At 40.2% G+C, this 19,768-nt stretch overlaps 2 long non-coding RNA genes across 2 annotated transcripts; both read right to left on the reverse strand.

The window, feature by feature from the left end:
• Positions 1-9,173: 9,173 nt before the first annotated feature.
• On the reverse strand, positions 9,174-12,392 carry LOC139054759 (uncharacterized). Its single transcript, XR_011511494.1, has 2 exons — positions 12,294-12,392; positions 9,174-12,222 (listed from the first exon to the last, which is right to left on the reverse strand). It is a non-coding gene; the product is annotated as an uncharacterized lncRNA (long non-coding RNA).
• Positions 12,393-14,106: 1,714 nt separating this feature from the next.
• On the reverse strand, positions 14,107-19,404 carry LOC139054760 (uncharacterized). Its single transcript, XR_011511495.1, has 4 exons — positions 19,053-19,404; positions 17,782-17,838; positions 16,529-16,719; positions 14,107-15,191 (listed from the first exon to the last, which is right to left on the reverse strand). It is a non-coding gene; the product is annotated as an uncharacterized lncRNA (long non-coding RNA).
• Between the last annotated feature and the right edge of the window lie 364 nt (positions 19,405-19,768).

A 19,768-nucleotide genomic window follows, 5' to 3' on the forward strand; every position in this document is an offset into this window, starting at 1 on the left:
AATTTCGGTTTCTTCCACATATAACACTCCTTACGGTGCCTGCATGCACGTTTCCGTATCGTGCCTTATAAACCACGTTTAGTTGGTACTTTCCGGCAATGTACCTTATCATTTTATATCAAAGGATACATGTTCACATTGATAGCATGCACAATAGCTTTTTTTTATCCCGCTTGCCGTTCAAAATGCTAGAATGCAGTGCTCGCGCCAAATCGAATGATTCGTTGTTCCACGGCTATCAACAAACCACGGAAAAAGAACACGAGCACACTACATGTCTTACCAAGTTTGTATGTCTTTAGAGAAACCATTTAAAAAGACGCAGCTTCGGCCGAAAGGCGAAGCATTCGTAGCTACACCGAAGTATCAAACATCAACACGAGGCAAGGTTCGTAGTGTTATCGGCCTTGGAAATTTCAGCAAACAGTCGCTTGACAATTAACTTAACAGGCATGGTGTCACGCGTGCACCGGCAGACATGAACAGATGCCCCGAGATGACCGCGAAACTTCTTCTTCTTCTTCGTGATTTGGCAGAGGGAAAATACGCTCAGTTCTGCAGCCCATATGGGAGCACGGCTCAGCGTAATGGGGATGGGGGCGGGGAGAGAAAGATGAGAGGGTAGAGGGGGAATGGGAGAGTAGGAAACGCCGCTGTCACAACGCTGCCGTGAAGAAGAGGGCAGGCAGAGGGGAGCGAACGCTTCGTGCCGCCTCTCACTTCAACGCGTCGCCCAAAACTTACGCGACCTTCTGCACTAGGCGCGCGGCAAGACGGCGCACGTGCGGGCACCAGACATCTCGTTTCTCTCAACCCGTCGCACATTACTTCCAAGATGAGCGCGCGGCCAAACGGCTATGCGCAGCGACGGCCCAGGCTATGGATGAGGAAACGGCTCGCATTAAAACGTAGTTTTTCTCGGTCCATCCTCCCACTCCTTCTCTCGCACCCACAGCATACTGCCCACGGTGGAGGATACGACCTCATTGCACTGGCACTTTATTCAGAGCATCACAGTGACGGAGACGGCGAGGATTCACCTCAAGTGTCCCTATGGTTGCTATCTCAATGACCTTGCGCATCCTGCTCAAGCGAGCAGGATACACAATCCAAAGCGTGCATATTTTATATTTTAATTGTCTGGTCATTATTATGCGTAAGTACGTTTCAAATTGTTCACTTGGGTTTAGCTACCTGGTGTTCTGAAATTCTCATTCCCGTATTTTTCTTCTTTATAGCCGTGTTCACCTGAATTTATGCTCTATCATTTTTTGTGCGCAGGCTCGACATTTTAATATTCAGGATAAGTCTCAGCATAGGACTCAGGCTTATGCTAGTTGGCTATTACGTGGGCCTATGTCGTAAATAAAAGTTATTTCTGCCTCATAATTCTAATAGTTTTACTACTAATAATATAATTATTGCTATTACTGTGTTATTTTCTTGAGTCTTCTTTCTAGCTTAAAACCTATCCCGGCTTCTCATGAATTCTATCTTCCTTCGCTGTATCAAGCTTTCAATCAAGCTTTATTTTATCCAGAAAATATGAATGGCCTGCAGGGCCAAAAGCCACTCTATGCCGCTTGACTGAGTCCCCGAAGAGCATTACATTGGCAGCTTGCGGCGTTCATGCTACAATTATACAGCCGGGGAAATGAAAGCAAACATGTCGCAATTATAGCGGATTTTGTACTTACTAAGATAAGAAATTTACACTATGAAGCCCACCAAATGTTAACATAGTATATATAAATTGACCATCTTAATATACGCACTATAAATGCGCCAAAGTTCTCCGTAGCTGAAAACAACCAGGTGAAATCATCTATGAGGAATACAAGAATAGACATTGAAGACAGATATCGCGAAATAGTTGATAAGAAATACCTGCTAAGGCAAACAAGGTAAGAGCAGTAGATAAATAAAGTATAAATGTGTCATTCCTATAATCGCAACGTAAAAGCTATTGTTCACTACACACATACAAACCGTCGGCACTATTGTCGGTGCGCAGCAGTCGCTGTTTCTGGAAATTTATTCAAAATGAATGGTATGTTGAAATTAAGTGCTCTTAAATTGTAGTCAGTTTGCAAACGAGGCACGAACCATGAGGACATTTGTCACGCACGCGTATTAGTGTGATTAGCTTTTATGCATGCAATCATGACAAGGGATTCCTTATAAATATATGCAAACAAAATTATTGTAAAACCCGAAATTTGTACAAGCACTCAATTCACCTGATATTGTAATCTTGAAAGACCGTTTTAATTGAAGCCAGGTAAGGAATGTTTGCTACATGTCGAAGAAGCTTCTTTTGCAAAAGCACAAATTTTATTTAGGTTCTGTTTAGTTGTAGTCCAAACAAAGCAGCAGTGATAAGGCGCGACGCAAATAACGCGTAATACACCTGGAGTTTTACCCTCGAGGGGAGTAAGTGTTGACATCGTGATAACGCTCCAGTAGTGGGCGAAAGTCTTTTGCACAGCTGTTCTACATGTGAATTCCAACTTAGGCGAGCGGAAAATGTAACACCGACATCCTTGTGCTCGCTTACTATAGTAAATATTCTGATCTTCGCATAAAATAGGATTCAGCAGTTCGGATGCTTTATTTCTTGTACGGAATATAGTTACTTTTATTTTTAGGGTATTAATACTTATTTCGTTGAAGCTGGACGAAGTGGAGAGCTTTGAAAGTGCGTCATTAAATTTAAATGCCAAATCATTGACGTCGGGTTTAGAAAATGTGTATGGTGCCGTCGTCGGCATATGCAACATATTTCGCTGTTTTATAAATATTTACGTGATCATTTATGTATACTATAAATAAAGGGGACCCAGAATGTTCCCATGGAGTACACCTCTTAGACCAGAAAGAAATGAAGATTGCGAACCTTGCTAACATACGTATGGCTGGCGTTTGTGTAATATTTCAGCCAATTAAAAGGATTCCCGGGAACACCACACATGAACAATTTTTCTTCAAGAATGTCATGACTGAAGAAGTCGAACGCCTTTGAGAAGTCAATGAACAGGCCTGACATGTAAAATTTGTTATCTATACTACACTATTCTATACTATACTATACTATACTATACTATACTATACTTTACTATACTATACTATACTATGCTATACTATACTATGTTCTCTTTCAAAGTTACTAAGGCTGTTTATGTCGACCTTCCCTTGCGAAAGCCGAATTGCGCATGGCTAAGATATATTTGCTAGAAAAAATTAACTTGTTATACGAGTCCAAATTGTTTTTTCGAAGTCCTTTGAAAAAAATTGGGAGAGCAGAAATAGGTCTGTAATTTTTACATGATGTGCTTGTCACCCCCTTTATCTATTACAGAAATCATTGCTTTCTTCATTTCTTCAGGAAAAGTGGCAGTTTCTAGCGCAAGACTAAATATATTGTCACGTGGAAGTCACGATGAAGAACACAGTACCAATACTGTGAAAGACGAAATTAACTTCTATTGGGCGAACCTGTGCCCACAAAAACAGACTACACTTAAAGCACAACGATAGCAGCGAACACACATTCTTAGGTAAAGTTACAGCCTTGGGGTTGTATCTCTGCCACACAGCGATAATCGTCATTTGCCTTGCTTGCGTTTCCTTTCTTGAAAACCCCGCGCCCGCTACTTTCCTGTCGGGAATGCTATGTCATGCTGATAACGCTCATGGTGTTCGTTACTAGAATGTACTGGGCTCGCCGCGTTAAAGAAAGGAAATGCGGTCAAGACAGATGGCGATTATCGTTGTGCGGCAAAAGGGTGTAATTTTGCTTAAGAGTGCAGTCAGCGATCGTCGAAAATTTGATCAGCGGATCTAGGGTGTCGGCTTTTATACATCAGTCAGCGAAGGTTCCAGAGTAATCATTGGTTCCAGAGTAATCACCCGCGTGTCTTCCAAGAAGTTCTACACCATTCGCGTCGTGCGATGAAATCAGATTACACAAGTTTCGGTGAGAACACACAGCGGATAGAACCGCTGATAACTTTCCAAAAACTTCTGATACATACAGGTGCGTCCTGCGCTGTGCGATAACATTTGTGAGGCGGTGAAATGTGGTCATCCTGATAAGGGTAAACAAACACACATGTCACATTGCTTTATCACAGAAGTTAGAGATGTAATAACGTATTTCACAGGTTTTATTCGCATATTCTTGAGACCTAACGTCTTGCTAAGGTTGAAGTTTATTAAGGTTCTGAAGATTTCGGCTTCATCTGTTGGCGCTAAAAACAAGCTCTCGCTGATGCTATGTTCCAAGAAAGGCGTATGTGATTCGTTACAACGCTTTCTCTTACAATCAGGTACGCCATTGTTCACGAAATATGCGCTGAAATATTCAGCCAGATCTGTGTCAGTAACACGTTCACCGTTTACCATAATATTTTCTGGAGTGAAATGTTTTCTGTCGCCACCAAAAACGGTGTTTACCACTTTGCATGCAGCATCTGGGCGTTCATTGGTGATATGTGAGAAAAGTAAATGATGATGGACAAGCTATATAAATAATATCGGTATGGAATAGGAATAAAGCCCCATATACCACGCTGGCAATTGACTAGGCTGTCATGGCTGGCGTACGAGCAAGCTGAAGTCATGCATTACATAGGACGTGGTTTAAAAAAAGAAGTAGAACATAACAACAACCACAAAAGTGTTCCTTTTTATAGCTTCCAGACATCCTGTGGGCTGAGTAGAGATTGTGGTGCGTTCACGATAATGAGTAACAGTAGTCAAGATGAGAAGTAGAACTCGCATTTTGAAATCACAACCTAAAATGATGGCTGAGGATTGGAGGTGTCGATTCATAAAGCCTTTCGTAGATAACAATATTTTGCAAGTGCGGTCGTTCGAGTGCTTGTTTTCAACAGTATCCTAACCAAGTTTGCATGACAAGTTCGAGAACTTAAAGTCAGCGCAACGAGCAATGAAATGAAATAGAGTTTAGGTGTAATGTTAAGAGACAGGTCAACAGCGGGGTGATTACAGAAATAACGGGGGTAGCCGATATCCTGGTTCACATTAGGAAGGAAGTATGTTTTGGGTAGGCCACGTAATGTTTACGGCAGATAACCGATGGTCTATAGGAGCTGCTCATAACATACTCCCCATGACAAATAAGCGGCTCTGCGATTGCTCGCGGTACGTGCAGTCAGCAAATGCACAGCCTTAGAGATTGGTTTATATCACTCGGTGGGAGCAGTCACTGAAGTGTCGATTTGGACAGCACCAATTATGGCCACATAATGGGTGACAAAAGAAGGGCAGTATAGTCGAATACAGCAGATAAATAATCAATGCGCAAAACGAGAACAAGGTGAAAGCGGGAGCCAACGTTTCCACAAGTTGACTTGTCTTTTTCAAGGCTTGAAAAAGACAAGTCAACTTATGGAAACGTTGGCTCCAGCTTACACTTTTTTTTCTTTATTACCGACATGGCAACAAGGCTACAAAACAAGACATTTTAACAATAGACAACGGTCACGACAACATCTCTGGCATTGGTTGGCAGTCACAGGGCTAAAAACGCTTGAAATTCGCTAGCTCAGTCATCACACTGAGCCATGTTGGTTTTTCTTACCTGGTTCGCGTTTTGCGCATCGTCTTGAATTTCTATCTTCCGCCTTCCCCGTGTTTTCTATAGGTAACTAAGCAGTGATAGGAAATGACCTGGCGCAATACAGGAGTAATTGGCTATGGTAAAGAGAGGACTTAGTCTTGAAGTGGACCTGAGTAGGCATAAGATGATGACCTGATTCACAAGTCTGTGGCTCAAAGCATTCCATAACGACAGCGTTATCGACATATCTGCAGTACTCATGCTGACCTAGATGTGTCAGCGCCAGAGGTTCTGTGTGTAAGTAATACGTATATATATATATATATATATATATATATATATATATATATATATATATATATATATATATATATATATATATATATATATATATATATATATGTACGCACACATTTTGGAGAATGAACACAGGTGACTTTCTATGGCACGATGTCATGGTCACTGTGCTTGCTAACTCCGACCTTCCATGCAAGAAAAAATTGATATTTTGGTGTTTACAAGGTTTAGGGCTTTGCGAAAATGCGAGCCTCTTGAGTACAAGAAATACTAAGAGAAGAAATACCGCGCGAATATCAATAATTACCCGACACCTAATGCATGATGGATATTGGGCTTCCAATTTTGTTGTATAACCTTTGAGTTTGAGTGCACAAGAAGCGACAATGTCGCAATGCTTGACAGATCTGGATTCTCGCTGCAGGAATGCTCATTAATCGTTCGTTCTTACGGCGACGAAGTACAAGGCGAGAAGAATTTCAGCGGAAAAGCGAATGCCGGCCTGAAACGTGGCTGTCTAGATGTCCCGACCGCGGTGAAAAGAGCAGGAATTTTGGGTTCGATGGCTCTCACGATAAATTTGCGAACCTCTTTTGTTGATTCACAATATTTCTTGTGTGATCCTCATCGGAAATTAAAGTTCAGTTTGTATTGATAGAGCGCTGAAGCCCTGCCGTCAGATGAGACATGTTTCACCACGTCCGGAGGCAGATAACTTAGGCGGTATGTAATGAATATATATTGTCGTGGTCGAAGCAATACTTAGGACACCTTTCTGTGAAATATGCGTTTTCAACAAAAATAAAACAATTACTTGATAGTCTTTGTACGCAATGAGCTCTGAGGGTGAAATGCTACGCAATATTGTTAAGACGTTACCCCATGAAAGCACATTCCCGCTCTCGGCATGTCGCCTGTGTTGTGTTTTAGTGTCGGGTTAGTTTTGGAAAAGATTCCGCTTTTTAAGCTTGTATGCTTGTGCCATTTTCATGTTAAGAATCTGGACGCACGTTCACAAAAAGCTCTTAAACTTGGATTGTTTGTAAAAGAAAATTTCGGCTAATCTTGACACTGGACTTATAAGCGAAAATGACTGGTCAATGGCAAATAGCAATCATGAAAGAAAACATTTGTGAGTTTAACTCCTGTTTAACTACGGTTTCAGATAACTTTAGCGCCTTCTGCTTAAGTGGGTATCCATTCTATTTGCTTGAACTAAAGAAATTATTTTGTTTTGGGCTCTCTAACTTGTATTGCTGTTGCTTAATTGTTTTCTGCCAACTCGCGAAAAGTGCTAAATACAACGTTTTGTTGCTATGCCTTTTTTTCTTGATTCAATATATATCCGCATTTGTGGAAACTACTTTATTCTTCTCCTGTCGGTTCATGTCATCATCTTTTAATCATTTTTTCCCTCGTATTATTCCTATTATATTTCTGAAGAAGCCATTAAATGCCTAGCTGCCAGCATATCTATTTACACCCAATAGGTCAGTCAGCTTTGCCAGACCTTCCTCTAGAAATTATCGCGTCAGCAAAGCGAAGACTTTTATGCACCAGTGATCCCTTACCAGCCACCACCACTCTATGTATCGAGGGCATAACCATCGTTCAGACTTCTAGTCAAGAACGTTAGTTATAGAGATTAGCCGCAATCCGAGCAATCTGCAGACAAGCACGCACCTTGGAGAACAGCCAGCTTTTATATAATTCATTGTGTATAGAATGTGTTCCTGGCGCATACTCATATTGTGCGAACTATATATACTCTCGTTATATCGCCGTGCGCGGAAGGCATGAATTACACTTTATTATGTTGACTTTCCCTAATTGTCGCCTCGAGTGTTCTTTCTTCTTTTTTTTGGAGGGGGGGATATTGACGATTGCTGCTCTTAAATCAGGCGGAACAGGAAGTACATTTTCCTCACAGGAAAAAAAAAGAAAAAGAAGGAACAGAAAAAAAGATGCTGAGAATAAAAATCTGGCGGTGCGTAGGAAGTGAGATACGCACCACTCGCCAGAATAAACAGGTGTTTAAAGCATCGTGCTTCCTTGCCCCGAAAGTTGCATTTGTACTTTTTTTTTTATTGCTGCATTGCACACTAAGAAAAAAAAGAGTATCCCTTACTCTTTTCGAAGAGTCTGGACTCGTCACGTATACGACTCACTTTGTGGGAGACACCCGAACTCTCTTTTGGCAAAGAGTCCCGAGACTATCTGCTCAATACAAGGTGTTTGCGTGACTCCGCACACAATAGTCATGCATACTCTGTTGTAATAGTCACCTATACCCTCTCAAAAGGGTCACAAGACTAGTGCTGAGGGAGTCCGTTAACAATTCTAAATGAGTCCAACGACTCAAGATAAAGTGTCTCATGAACACTGCAAGAATGACTCACCGAACTATTCTAGATGAGTCTGATGACTCCAGCAGTGTGTCAAGTTACCCTTAGTGCGTGGTGCCGGCCTCTTGCAAATAAAGTAAGGTAACTAATCTATGTAAGTCGTTTCACTCTTGGATGGCAGTGTCGAGCCGCTTTTCAAAATGTGTCAACAACTCTTGCTGTAAGTACACACGACTACGGCTAGTTCTCAAGAAGACTACTATGAAAAGACAACATAGGATAACAAAGAATCCACAGTAAACTTGACAAAAAGCACATGGCAGGTTAGCAAGAAAAAGTTAATATTTCATCAATCTTTGTTATTGTCTTCTGGAAAATTCAAATGTATAAGTCAGCACAGAATCACTATGAAAGCAAGACAGTTCTCTTTACCATTAAACTGGAATCAATAGCCAACTAAGCAAAACAGTCTTAAATAAATATCCAATATGTAGCCTGCAGCTGCATATGCATGATACTGCAATGCCACTCAGAACCATAATGAGACCCCAAAATATTATGTAACTCATGTAGAAGGTTAATTCACCACCGCACAAGTCTCTTATACTAATATGTCAAAAGATTCATAAGTTCCACCTATTTCCCTGTTCTAAAAGACTTAACTTACGACTTAACATTCTAAGCAAGTAAGCTACACATAACAAATAAGAGAGGCTGCACTTATGTATAAAGGAGACCCATATAAGGAAGTGCAATAAAAACAATATTCCAACTTAGATTACATTACCTATGCATTATGCTATGCTTGCTGAAAACAACTGGTTGGCAATTGATAATCCAGTCTAATAGTAAAAACAGCTGTCTTACCTTATGGTACTCTTGTTGGCACTTTTTCCCACACAATTTGTGCATGTTAGCGTGAGATGAAAATTGATCTGAAAAACACATTAAAAAGTTGTGCATCAATTTTATTCTGTCATACAACATGCAACAGTGTATAAAAATCTCATAACTGACAAAATTACAAAAATAAATACAGCAACACTTATACTGATCATTTATTTATGTTGAGAAACATACTTTTGCAAGACTAAGTAAAATAGCTGACACAGACAATTTCACAGGTCGAAATAACCGCTAATACAAAACTTTCCATAATGCAAACACGTTGACAAAATAAGTAGCACAGGCAGCTGTATTTTGTTACGGCAAAGATAGCGCATGAATGATGAGGACAAGAGAGGAAGCAGAACACATAAACTATACCCAGCTGCATGCACGCAGCTGTAACAATACTCATAGTGCACAAAGATCCAAAAGAAACAAAGAGGAAGATGTGAGGAAGGCTTCTTTTACTCATCACAAATCATCCTGTAAGAGCACATTATGCACTGGCTGTAATCTATCCTCAGGACATACATGAATAAGTTACTTTAGGTGCCACATCTATAAATCACTCATACAATGTTCTTGTGATTTTCCTTATTCCAATCTTTAGCTTAGCAAGCATGACTGAGTTACGTAAAGCCTCCCTACGGCTTGGCACATATACACAAAGAAGTGTTTCTATAAACACTGGAAGTCACGGACGGATGACTGACACATACCTCTTTTATTTGTTTTGTCTTTGTCATTATGATTACCTACCACAGTAGTCTTTTGTAGAGTGAAACACATCCAAATAACACACTGTGGGCAACCAAGTGTGAATACCTGTTCTCGATTTCTACCTTTCTCTGGTGTCCCGCTAAGGTAACAATGGTGCGAAGGATTGTCTTCCCAACGTATGCATTCCCATACAACAGGAGCAGATGATAAGCCACATTAATGGTGCATGAAATAAAGCATCTGTGCTTGACTTTCCACTGCCGTTCCAATCTGGAGTGACCTTTTTTTTTGCTTTGTATACACTAGTACAGGTGCTACGTAGTCCCCTTGGCACCCAGAGCAATTCTCACACCACAGCAGGATGTCAATTTTTTTTTAAATTCTAAGCAGAACTCTCGTTATGGGGGACAATTGCGAACTTATATTTTTGCTTTGTATCTTAATTATGTTGTTGACCTTTAAATTTAGCCACTTTACTACTTTTCTGCAGACAGGCCATTGCACCAATGCTAGGTTTTGAAAACACCAGAGCAGGGTAGAAAGCAAGAACAGATATTTATAATTTGGGTGCCCTCTCTGCATTGCATGGATATGTTTCAATGCACGATAAGACTACTTGGTAGCTAAACATATAAAAGTTAAGAGAATTAAGCTCAAAGCCTACCAAATTAGTAACTGGGAACTGGGGATTTCATACGTAAATTAAATTTCCTGATTCCCAGTGATGAAACAGTTTTGAGAATATGTGCGAAGGCAACCAAGTCACTCATGCTCACAAAGGAAACAAAATAAAAACAAGCAAGATTACAAGAACTTCGAACTTGCAACCCAAAGTAAGACACCTGACATGACTGATTTATGTATTTACTGAGCATAAATTACAGCTAGCGCATAATCTGCTTGAGCAAGATGACAAACAATGAGTTACTGTTGCTTTCTCTCTGGGGCATTTGGCTCTTCTGAACACATGCACATTGTATGGCACAGCTGCGTGGATGTAGCTGGGCATAGTTATGAGTCAGCATCACTTTGTTATTATGGTCCTTCACTATTATTGTTATGATTTATATTTGGCAAGCAGCCTAACTATCGGGTTGATCAGCTGTATTTTAAACAAAACATACTGACAGATTTCCGTTTCTAGCTAACATAAGGAGGCGGGTACATCCTTTCAGATTTCAAGAAACAGCTGTGCAACAGAAAGTCTACAATGACCAGTACCTTTATTATTAAGTGCCATGTACTAGATCTTTCTGCAATGAATACCTCTATTACCAAAAATTGTAGTCTGAAAAACTAATTGGAAAATATTTACAAGTGACAGATACTAGAACTGCATTACAATTGCAAATTTTTTCGTAAACAATATCACAATAATTGAAGTTTTATTAATTTCAGCAAAATGGCTGACATCCTATTATTGAGGCTAGTCAGTGCTGAAGGTATTGTTAGTTTGTAGGAGTCCTCAGACTGACGGCTCTGAAATATTTATCGCCATACTTGGTGGAACATGCTTTGCTGTTGCAGATATTACTTAGCCACAAAACATTTTGTAAGCCTTATGGGACAATTCTGTGTGGAAGATAAACCTATCTGATCATGTCTTTTTGGGTTGTGTATCTCGGAACTGGTGCTAGTCTGAGTTCTTACAAACTAGACGTTATTGAGTACTGTAATTATAATGCCTGCCACTGCTATAAATTTCTGTTAGCGAAAATTGTCGCATTGTCATGAAGCAGATATGTTCAATTTTTAGCGGCAGTCACTGCTGAAACACTCAGTACAAAGCACAAAACAAAGATATGGAGTCAAAATGTAAATGTCGAACAAAGTTATAGTCAATTCCTCATTTCACAGAACTGTCTTTTTTTCTGTTAGTTTGCCAATACCAATTGCACATCCACAAACATTTTAGTATTGCACTTCTGGTAAATGCAGGAAATTTCAGTGTTTAACAGAAGCCCTTGGGAAGACAGCCCAGAGTCGCTTTAACAAAAAGACTTGCATTCAATCTGCGTTTCTATGTTGTAGGTCACTATAGCAAGGGGCATGTTTTGCTGATTGAATATTACTCGAAACAGTCTTATTATTCGTACTAGAGGTTTTGAAAGAGAGCAAATTGTAGAGTTCTTCATGCAGATTTCATATATGTCATTAGTATTTCTTTAGCTGCTTCTTGAGTTATGTCCCACACAATGGGGAAATACACTGATCTTTGTGGGCACTTTCTTGTGTACTAAATTTTCACAAAAAGCAGTGTGCTGTAGCTACCTCAGCTCTTCGTAGACTACAAAGTACCGATATCTATTCAAACAGCATGTAAAGTTACTAGAAGTATGCAAGATTAGTAGGCAGGCAGAGAGGCCTGCCTACTAATCTTGCATACTTCTCATGCTATTGTGAAAAAAAGCTATTGAATATACTTCAAAAACATTTTCTCACAATAGCATGAGAATAACCTTATGCACTTATAGTTGTCCTATACTAACGAAATTTGGCATACGTACTCTTCAAGATATGCAGAATGCTCATATCTAATTGAAATTGCAATCTGTAAATTATTTAATGTGGCCTAATATATTCTTGCATAGTTCCAGTAATTGTACAAGCCGTTTGGATAGGTATCACCACTTTGCAGTATACGAATAGCTAAATAAGATACAGCATGAAGCTATTTCTGAAAACTTTATACACAGGAAAGTGCCCCCCAAAATATTTTGCCACTGTGTAGGACATAACTAAAAAACAGCAGCTACACAAAAATAAATGACAATTCAAATCTAATAAAACACTTTATGAATGACAGTATATTCAAATCTCTAGTACAAATATATAAAAAAGTTGTTTCGAGGAGTTAATAAGTGGGTGTCAGTGTATTCTACCAAAGTGTTAGAAAATGCCTTCAGGCATACCATGGGGAGCTTTATAAATAGCACACGCACGCATCTGCCTAAAAAGCCCCATGCCCTGCTTGAATTCATTAGTCATTTTTGCATTCTGTTGTATGTCACCATTTGCATCCCTTAACATAGAGTGCACAAAACCAAAAACAGCCTATTACCGTATTTACTCGCATAATGATTGCACTCGCGTAATGATCGCACCCCTAAATTTTGTCGTTTTAATTCGATTTTTTTTATTTCCCACGTAATGATTTCACCCCGAACTTGCCGCAGCGATGTGTCACGTGCCAAATCTAGCTAATAATGATCGCGCTTACCATCTGTCGACTGCTATGCGAACGACTCTTCAAGACAAACCAAGCAGTCTGCACGCAAAAAACTTTCTTAAGCAGATGCCCCATTTCATTGCTTTCATCACTTTCCGCACTTCTACGACAAAAAAAAGCTACAACCAAACTTTCCTTTATTATGTGTAGGCTTTATAATGGTTGTGGTCAATAAAAACAACAAAAAAAGGCGTCTTTCGATTCTTCTCATCTGCACTTGTGGGCACGCAACAAATCGCGAGCGGCAATGATAGCAGCCACGTTTACACTGATAGGTTAGAAGTGTACCCTATTCATTCGCCGGCGTTTGTAACGCAGCTAAGATATTCACCCACCCTTAGCGGAAACGTGCCACGTTAGGATAGTGGTGAAGACAAATGCCGCAGTTTCCGCAGCATGTGTTCCTATGTCACTGGCAGCTAAGTGCGCCCATCTGTTTCTGTCCCCTCAAAGTGGGCAGGGCTATGTTATTGCCGCAAACTTGCAAATATTATTCATTACTAATATGGAAGAAACTGTTTGAATGCACTGTAATGTACTCACGAGAAGAAAAATGCATTCGGCGCGTTCGGCTTGCTCTGCCGGCCACCATTTTTTTTCGTGTCCTGCACTACATACAGCAGCAGCCGCCTATTTGTTGACCTGTTGTCATCCCGTAGTAAATGCCAGATAATATATTTTTTTCTTTTTGCGGGAAAATTAACCAGTGTAATGACCGCACCCCTGAATTTGAGTCAATTTTTTTTGCAAAAAAGTGTGATCATTATGCGAGTAAATAGGGTAACACACGGAATTTTTAGCCTGTAAAGGGGTTGTATACAAATGGGGCAGCCCACTCTAGTGTGACAATAAACAAATATTTGTACTCACAATATTGAAACCAGTCATAACATATATCCTCACAAATTTGGAAATGAATAACCAAAGAACCTTGCTGATTGTCTCATTAGTGTCCTAAACAAGATCTTTTGATGTTTATAATTCCTAGTTTAATTCACTTTCTCTAGTAAATGGGCTCTGACCTATACTATTCTGTGTAGGAGACTAACCCAGACCTGGAAGCCAATATTTAAATCTGAAATAAAGACATTCATCCCACGACCACGTCACTGCTATGTCATCAGAAGCGTGCATCCATGGACTGTAAAATAATTTTTACATGATCTGTACTGTTACTCTTGCACTAATAAATTAGGAAATGCACTTGCTATTTAAAGCACTGCTGTAAACCTTTGTGTTTGAGAAATGAAATACTCACAAGTGTAACACAACCAATGTGTGCATATAACCTACGATGCCTTTGACATTCGTCAGTGTGACAAATGGGCACCGAGAAATGCAAAGGGCATCATAGCTTTCTTGTTTGAAACCTTGTGTGCGAGTATATTACTGGTATCTTTGCAGTGAAAGGAAGTCACATTATTATCAGACTTATGAGGGGAACTTATGTTTCTCTAGTTTAATATTTTCTTTTTTGTGCTCCTATATTCTTGACTTTTCCAAGAATAATGGGTGTTTGAAATAAGTACTCTATATTGCTCTTAAATTTTTCCTGCACAAGAGCTCACGTTAGGTTACATTTCTTGAACACTTTGCAGTGCTGTAGATAATCAAAAGAAAGAAAAAAATGCTGTAAGTTTGCATTTTAGCCTTCTGTATAACAAGTATGAATCTATCAATTACATACACAAGTACAAAAGAACTACGAAAAACTGGGCATAAAGACATACATTATAGTAATAGCAGGAATCGATGGTGAGAATTCTAATAGAAAGGAACCATTAAAAACTAGGCACTAAAGACACATATTAATTATAATAACACAAGTATTTGCTAAGAATTTGAAGAGACAAATAGAATGTCTCTTCAAATCACTCCACCCTAACATTCATCCATGGTTTGATGAGTGACCACAGTTGGTGATGCTGTTTGGATAAGTTGCAGCTGAGGTGCAGCTGTGAAATAGGTGGAACATGTAGAGAGGTCACCAAAGGTTGCACGCTGGTCGCACAGCAGGTTGCCTTGATCTCCGGACTCACTCGACACTCATGTGTTGAGCCTGGTTATACGCCGTTTGCAAGAGGCCTGGCCCGTGTGTGGTACGGCTTTGGTAAAATTTCGAGGCAACCTGAAAAACACAGATCGATATCTATAAGCACCACAATATTCTTCACCATAGGGCAAACCTGAAGTTTACCATGGGCACATAGCAGATAATGAAAACAGACACAAGCCACCAGACTTCAGGTATAAAGATGTGCAAAAGTGTAAATGAGTGTTAAGAGCTGTTTATAGGATGGAATGTTTCATTTTGTCTTTTGTAGATGAATAATAGTATCTTAACATAAAGTCAAGTGTACTTGGCCCTCCCTAAAAAAATTTAAATTATGGGGTTTTACTTGCTAAAACCACTTTCTTATCATGAGGCACGCCGTAGTGGAGGACTTCGGAAAGTTCGACCACCTGGGGTTCTTTAATGTGCACCTAAATCTAAGTACACGGGTGTTTTCGCATTTCGCCCCTCTCGAAATGCGGCCGCCGTGGCCGGGGTTCAATCCTGCGACCTCGTGCTCAGCAGCCCAACACCATAGCCACTGAGCAACCACGGAGGGCATGGCCCTCCCTATTTGTGTAAGTAGGCAATTCCATGCGAGCTGTACCGACCTGGCACACGACCACTTGAAATTTTTTTTGAAGAACTGGAGGCCCTTCAATATAGCGCAAATGTTAATTTCAAAAAATACTTAACTTAAAAAGTTTTTTTACTGGCGCAAGCACTAAGTGAGATTTTGTGTAATGCACCAATCTATGCATCATAAAAGGCATAGCAGAAAAATTGGTTCCTTCATTAAAGGGGCCAAATTTTTCGGGACTATAAAAAGAGGCCTTACACCAAAAATTGAACTGCTTATTAGCCACTGCTCAGTTTATTATGGGTCATTAAACATGGACAAAATGGCCAATTAACATTATTTTCATGAATCTGGCTTACAGCAAAAGCTGCAAATTTATGTAATCCACATATTTAGGAGTTGTGCTGCATGCAAAAACTGATTTCAGGAACATAAATTATACAGCAGTGCACAGAGATGCGGATGAACTAGCAAAATAAAGTCAGTTTTGGTGTGTTTATCAGCATACTTACTATTGAGGCAGTCCTAGTAAATTTATGCCCAATACCATGTATGAGTGTACACCGTATTCTTTTTAGATTGCTAAAGCTTTATCAAAGCAGTTTTTTGTTAAGCAAGAAAAATGTACAAGTGGTCTCCTACTGGTTTCAAAATTTGCAGCGCGTTTCGTCTAATCCACAGAGCCTTTTGGCGGCTAAGGCAAACTGCATGGACTTGAGCATTCCTGCACCGATAGCAGGGAGTCTAAACTGCTTTGAAGTTAACTCTTTCATTGCTGAGTGGCTACAAGCCACTTCACTCAAAAAGTTGCCACTTAATCACATGTATTTACATTAATCTTTCTGTTGGCTTCCAGCCTGCTTGGCATCATCACGAAGGCTGCCAACTCCCTAGTGGATGTAGTCAGGACATGGTGGTGGCAGGACGCAGCGGCAGGAGCCGCCAAAGGCTTCAAACTCCCTAGTGGACATAGTCAGGACACAGTGGTGGTAGGATGCAGGGGCGGGAGCCACCAGAGTGTACCTGCAGCAAATTTGCACAAATGCTCTTAGTCCTACCATGTCACAATTTACAAGAAAAATTAAGCAGTCTGTGGAACATGGATACCAATACAAATAAATGTAAACAGTTAGGTCCCACAACACAACTAGAACATTGACAAAGAAGAAATGGTACTTATGCTTATGAAAATCCAAGCAATGAAAAAAAGAGAATGTGCATCCGATTTGTGCACGGAAGCTCAGTGGAAACCTGAGCTCATACCATCAAGTGATCTGCTAGTCAACTGCAAGCCTCTTAAAATGTCATTGTATATTTTTTACACACACTATGTTAAGCTGCATTAAAACAAGTTCAGCATCTCTAAATATAAGTAATCACGAAGCAATTCAATTAATGAATTCCAGTGGTCGATAATGCAACAAAGTGCACGCTCTGATGAAGCTGGCCAAACTGGGTAGTGACAAATAACAGCGTGGTTCTCTACATCTTGTTTTTCTGGCTTTCGCTGTAGCATTAAAATACACAAGAAATATCACATTCCTGACATTTAACCCTGCCAATTTTTATTCCATAATGCATAATACTTCAGCAAGAGCAATAATGCTGTCTTTTAATCATAAATAGTGATAGAACAAGAAATTTTACTGGAGCTAATGTTTTGACAAGAAAACTTATCTCCTTCTCTTTGTCGAAACATTGGCTCCAGCGATGCTCCTTGTTCTACGGCTCTTCATCATTTCAAGTCTCTGTCTTCCTGTGTACCTCTGTACTTTCAATGTTGTATCAATGAAATTGTAATAACGGAGAATTAGTAAATGTAGCTGATGAAGAACTTGGGCTTGTTGGTAGACAATGACAGAGTAACGGCGCAACATAGAGATACGGACAAAGGAGGCTCATGTGTGCCGTCTCCTCCAGCTATGTCTCTCCTTTGGACAATTACTCTATCTCGATGTAAAAGTATTACCCTTTGCACAATAATGCTGAAATGAATAAAGGCCAGGAAAGTGAACACAAAAATTACAACAAATAGCATCTTATGCTAATGAGATATGCGAAAGTCCCTGCTACGATCTGTCTCACCAATAACGTGCTGGATAAGATGGCGTCTTCTTCTGGATGTTGGCATTTCTTGAATACCTAAAATAAAGTACATTTCAAAATTACAAAAATACACAGAACAGCCGTAGCAGAGGAGATAATGCATTGTTTAGTAAAAGAAAGTAAACTAATCTCTGATGCAGTGCAGACGAAATTTCCTTTATTAAATTAGCAGAATAATACATCACACTTCATTTCATTTAATGCTGTGAGCGTTTCTTGGTACAACAAAGAAAGGTATTTCTGCATGAAAACAGTAAAATAATCATAGCCTTCTACTTTTACAAAATACGCGACAGCGACTAAGCCAACTACAGCAGTATATACTTAAAATTGTTATATGCACATTACAATAGCCAAGACAGGAGAAACTTGGGTTTATATGTAGCTCACCAAGAGGTACCACCTTGGAATTGATTCATTTCTGCTTGCCAAATATCTGCACTAACATAAGACTACAAATAAAAAGACCCTCGTTTTCATAAAATACCGGACTCAAAATAGAAAATCCAGTAGGAATACCACAAATTCTGTGCATAACACAGCCAGGTTTTGTGCGCCTAGTAGGATTTACTATATAAAGGTTGCAGCAAATTCATGCTTTTAAATATTTACCACCATGAAAATAAAGATTACATAAAAAATAATAACATTATACATCGGCTTAGATTGTCAGCTAACGTGTTTTGTGTTTTCTACTTACAGCCAAATGCACATAAAATTTGTTCTGTTTCAGCGCTTTTAAAGCGCTGTGTCTGTTCGCTTGTGCATGCAGCCGCTTTACCGCTCTTAAGATATCTGTGCTGCCACATCGCCTGACACTGCCATACAGCGTTGTAGCGCTTTTATTATTCGCGGTAATATACCTAAAGCGCTAGTAAATCTTCAGAATACACAAGCTGTCTTTTCGACTACCTGTCTTCGCCAGCGAAAGTTACACTGGTACTAGTATTGTATCTACACTTCAAGTTACGCAGGACAGTACTTGATATTCTACGGATCTTTCGATGCGACAGGCCACTCGTCACCGGAGTCGTTAAGAACGGTGTTTCTCCTGGCAGTACAGCTTTGCAATAATTTCAGATGCTCTCCTGAGGCTTCCGTCTGCCAGTAGTATTTTCGCATACATACGCGCACGCATGCCCAAGAAACGTCTGTGAACTGCCAAGAGAAACGTGGCGCAAAATGTAGCCATACCGGAAGGACCGAGTCCGCGCCGTTTGTAAACTCGGAACAAAAGCTGATATGCTTACCTGAGACGTTAAGAGAAATATGGCACAGGTCACAGGTCCCCGCTGGTAGTGGTTCGTATGCATCTGGTCGTCTCTGTCCGTTGCGATCTCCCATATCACAATGAAAGATGCAGTGCAAACCGCAGCACTTCGGACGCTTCCGGCGAGCGCACTTGCTCGATGTCGGCAAAGACGAAATCGGCGAAACGCTGCTGCTGGCGGCGGTCCCCTCGTCGCAATCACACAGCACGGACAGAAGCTCCCACCGTAACTTGTCGCAACGCTTGGTTGCAGTCGTCCCTAGCGCAGCGATTTCAGAACCACTCAACGACAATGTATACTCGTGCGTGATGCAGCGCAACTTTAAAATGGCGTCATGCTATTGACGGCTCCGGCTTTGGATCATTTTGTAGCTGCACAACTGAGCAGAACAGTTGCGCTAGTTTCGGTTTTGTTTACTCGCGTTGAAATAAAAACTGTTTTGCTCACTGATAATTTTACGTCACTTAAGTAATGTTCACGAATGAAACAGCCATGAATTTAATACGCGTGTTGAAATACCCGCTACGTTCACTTGGCAGAAGCAAAATTTGCTCGTCCGAGCGTGGTTGCGTTTGAAATATCTATCGGTGGGCTGTCGGAGCATGCTCGAAGTGTGAAGACGCGGCGTAATTGTCCTTAATTTCCTTTGATATAACGGTGCGGCTGCCCTTGATTTCCGTCTAGTGCAGTTTGCT

Source organism: Dermacentor albipictus, chromosome 1, assembly GCF_038994185.2.
Source record: "Dermacentor albipictus isolate Rhodes 1998 colony chromosome 1, USDA_Dalb.pri_finalv2, whole genome shotgun sequence".
Lineage (NCBI taxonomy): Eukaryota > Metazoa > Arthropoda > Arachnida > Ixodida > Ixodidae > Dermacentor > Dermacentor albipictus.